This window comes from Idiotropiscis lumnitzeri, chromosome 16 (genome assembly GCF_059441095.1).
Source record: "Idiotropiscis lumnitzeri isolate Australia: NSW breed Sydney's pygmy pipehorse chromosome 16, RoL_Ilum_1.0, whole genome shotgun sequence".
Classification (NCBI taxonomy): domain Eukaryota; kingdom Metazoa; phylum Chordata; class Actinopteri; order Syngnathiformes; family Syngnathidae; genus Idiotropiscis; species Idiotropiscis lumnitzeri.
The window spans coordinates 5,683,989-5,688,331 of record NC_142406.1 but is presented as its reverse complement, the minus strand read 5'-3'; the positions used below and the strand labels follow the sequence as shown (position 1 = coordinate 5,688,331).

At 36.7% G+C, this 4,343-nt stretch overlaps 2 long non-coding RNA genes across 2 annotated transcripts; both read right to left on the bottom strand.

Annotated features, from left to right (window-relative positions):
* Nucleotides 1–456: 456 nt before the first annotated feature.
* On the bottom strand, nucleotides 457–3,657 carry LOC148321068 (uncharacterized). Its single transcript, XR_015846794.1, has 5 exons — nucleotides 3,588–3,657; nucleotides 3,376–3,447; nucleotides 3,037–3,263; nucleotides 620–728; nucleotides 457–509 (listed from the first exon to the last, which is right to left on the bottom strand). It is a non-coding gene; the product is annotated as an uncharacterized LOC148321068 (long non-coding RNA).
* On the bottom strand, nucleotides 1,036–2,543 carry LOC148321069 (uncharacterized). The gene is made up of 3 exons (XR_015846801.1): nucleotides 2,488–2,543; nucleotides 1,244–1,359; nucleotides 1,036–1,156 (listed from the first exon to the last, which is right to left on the bottom strand). It is a non-coding gene; the product is annotated as an uncharacterized LOC148321069 (long non-coding RNA).
* Nucleotides 3,658–4,343: the final 686 nt, after the last annotated feature.

Genomic DNA, 4,343 nt, shown 5'->3' with positions numbered 1-4,343 from the left:
TACACATATATACAGGTAGGACGTTCTGACAGTTTAATTTATGGATATATTTACGCTTATATACAGGTAGGACGTTCTGACAGTTTAATTTATGCAGGATATTTACACATATATACAGGTAGGACGTTCTGACAGTTTAATTTATGGATATATTTACGCATATATACAGGTAGGACGTTCTGACAGTTTAATGGGATTAATTAAACAATTGGGAGAAGACAGTAGATGGAAGAACAAACTCCACAGTGTTTTGTCCACAAATATTTACATTTATTACAACAATAGTCACTGTGTGACTGGTCATCTTGGGGGACAAATTGGGCACATTGAAAATGGGCCCACCTGGTACATTTATGACACTGCACCTAAAAAGTAAAAAACAAGCACACATAAAAACAATGCATATGAAAATTTGAAATCAATCATATATATATATACAATTTCAATCATGCTGAACTCTCCATCACTCTCTATCATGGAGCACACCACACAGTAGTCTTCCGCGTTGCCTACAAAAACCGCAAGGGCATTTTGTTAATCGGTGTAAATACGTGATTTGTGTAATTCATGTTGTGGTTACAAAACTAGCTATAAACTATAAAAGCTGTCCCAAACTTACCCTGATGTTCTAGCAGGGTACAAGCTATCTGTCTTCGAGCCTGCTCAACAGCTTCTGCTGCGGTCAGCACCCCCTTTATCTCACCAAACAATATGAAGTTTTCGGCAAACTGCAATACATGATTTTGTGGACATTCTTATTTAATTTTATAGATGCAATAAAATTGTATCCATTTAAGAAAAATAGTTTATATTTATATATATATATATATACACACATATATATATTATATATACATATATATGCATATATATATTATATATACATATATATGCATATTTATATATCCATATATACACATATACATACACATATATGTACACACATACATATATACACACATATATATATATATACATATATACACACACACATATATACATATGTATGTATGTATATATATATATGTATATGTATGTGTGTGTGTGTGCATAAATGTCCATTACACGTAAAAAGGTTCTATGTAATATAATAAATTCGTATTTTTTTACTTGCCTTGTGTTCCATAATGAGGCAGTGCAGGTATGCATCAATGACCTAAATTGAGAGCAAAGGAATGTATATGCATCATACTGCAAAAATACAATTACGATCAACTGTGATAAAAACAATAGGAGCTTTTACTTCATCTGCCAGCCATTTGGTTCCATGAAGCGTTCTGAATGATGTATCATAAACTTTGAATGTACCGACTACTGCCTCCACACGACCATCGTCATTTGCGGTCCAGAGCCTGTGTACTAAAATAAAGTTATGATTAAGTTAGAAATTACACTTTAGATGAAATTGTCAAAATAGTTCAAGCCCAACAGACCAAAGGGGAACTCAAGGCCAACGGGCTAAAACTGAACTCAAACCCAACAGGCGAAAGCTGAACGTCACAAAGCATTCCATGACTTATTTTATGGACCACAGACAACCTTTAAAACTCCCATTCACCAAACAATAACTCTTCAAGGTCAAACATCGGCCAACTTTTACTGGCAAAACCTAGTCATGCAACAGTTAACCAGGTATGATGCCCAAACCAGCAACAGACGACCGAATGGTCAAGAACAATTTTTCTTAAAAAAGGTCACCTTTGTCTTGTGTGCAGAAGTGCAAAGGGCGGATTCTCAGATGGGACTTTAACCGGTGACTGTACCTCTCAACTAGGGGGAACAGTTCGGGGCGCAAATTGAATTACTGAGATTCTGGTTGGTTCATCTTGAACTGGGCTTTGTGTTGAGGCATAGCCTTTCACATCAGGTCTTTTATATGGTTTTATATGGACAATGTCGTACTGAGTCTTTAAAATCTTCCCATCAGCATTCTGCAATGTCATGCGTTTGCCACATATGCTTTTGATAATATAGGGACCATTGAAATCTGGCTGTAGCCTTCCACCTTTTCTCCCACGCTTTTGCATATTTAGGAGAAGGACTTCGTCACCAGCCTTGTACAGCACATCTCTGTATTTCTTGTGGACCCTTTTAGCATATGCTTCCATCTGCTTTTCTTGACTCTTTTTTACATTTTCCTCCACAGACTTCCTCACAAGCAACTTTTTGAGAATGATTGAGCTCACCATAATAACCTTCCTCTGGGAGTATGATGGTGGAAATCTGTAATTTTTTTAACAATCATAAAATGAGAATTAGCTGAAGCACAGCATGAGACTTTCATTTATTGTCTAATACTATGAGTAATTTAAGCAAGTACATGAAAATAAAATAGACTAGGGCTATGTGTATATCAGAATAGAAAAGAACAAAAGCAACAACTTTTATAATAATATAACACTTACAGTATCTGCTAACTTAAAAAAATATATGTGTAACTGATAATTACATCTCTGCGACAGTTGAGAAAGGACTCAAATGACTCACTGGCAATTCAGCAGGAACTTCAGCTGGAAATCGTGCTTCCCTCCCATACATCAGGTGAAACGGTGAATATTTGGTGGTGGTGTGTACTTTGGATCGCAACGAGAACAGGGTGGCATCCAAGTATAAGTCCCAGTCATTCTGCTGCGCATTAACCAATTTCCTCAGGGCTCTAAAAGCAGATATAGTGAAACAAAACATGTGAAATTGTAAAAGGCACAGATATTTGCGATATGAACTGAAAAGCATACCTTTTTATGTTGTCATTGGTCTTTTCATCAAGACCATTGGTCTGCAGATGATATGCTGCTGTGACTACCCTTTCTACCTTCAGGAGTTCACAGAGCCTGGTGTTGAGCTTCAAGACAATTGAAACTAATTTGTAAATAAATCACTCATACACACATGAAACACAAACCTGGTTGACAAACTGTATGTACAACAATCACTCACAAAGGATAAGCATTTAATGTTGGTGTGTTCCTTTATGATCACTGAAGCAGATCCTAAAATAATTTGCCAAACATGAGCATTTTTCATTAATAGACTTACTTCATTGACGAACTCTCTGCCTTGGTCTGACAGGATTCTTGCAGGGCACCCATGTCTGTATATTATTTTGCAAATATTCAGACCAACTTCAGCAGCAGATTTCGTTCCCAATGGGTATGCCTCGACCCATTTAGAAAAATAGTCTGTTGCAGTCAGGATGTACTGGAACCCACTGGCAGTCTTTGGAAGTGGTCCAGTAAGATCGATGCCAACGAGCTCCCAGACACCTGACACCTGATAAAATAAATAAATATACATATATACAGCTATACATACATATACAAATAATTTTTGGAAATGTTTACATTGACACTATTGTTGAAGACGATTACAACTCACCTTAATACACTGCAGTGGGAGCGCAACAGTGAGAGGTTTGCCAACTTTTTGGCACTTGTCACATTCCTGGATCTTAGGAAAGATTCATAGCAAAGACAGATATACAAACACGAAAATCTATACACAAAGACAAAATCTATTTTGCAGTAAATCTGTGTTTATGCATGTTCAAATGTTGCTCAAACAAATCAGAAAGGTATAGTACCACATACCCATTTCTCAATGTCGACAGTCATGCCGTGCCAATAAAATCGGCAACATAAGGCACTGCGTGGTTTAAGGGTGCCAGTGTGCCCTCCAATAGGAGAAGAGTGAAACTCTTCGAAGAGCCTCCTGTACTCCTCTTGAGTTTTAATTGCTCTCCTGGAGCAAAAGAAGAGTTCACCGTCTATATCAGGAAAAAATAAGAATCTTAATAACTTTAAATTGCTAATGATCTGAGCTACACGTGGGATTGGTTACAATGAAAATACTGACCTTTTAGAGTGAATTTTGAGGCATACCTTCTTAGGTTTTGCTTCTTGCTTTTATCATACCCAGGTGGGTATGTTCCAGCAAGAAGAAGATTGTAAACTTCGTCCCACTTCTCCTCCATAACTACAATAACAGTTGCAAACTATTTTCCTTCTGATACAGTTGACATGAATTAACAAGCAAAGTAGGAAACATTAAGGAGCACATACATAACTGCATACTCAGTCAGGCCATATCTGTATAAGGTTTGGAAGCACTAACTTTAAGTGGCTATATTCGGTCATTTTTACTGGATCATTGTTTTTGTTTTCTTTCTCATTAAGTAAAACCACCAACAATGAAACACAGAATTACTACAAAGAGAACATTTACTGGCGATATCAAACGAGTATGGTGTACATAAACTGCGTGAGAAATGTAGGCAACTGAAACACACGCCGAAAGTATTTTGAGACAATGAATACGTCAAATAAGACTCAAATGAAAATGAAAAC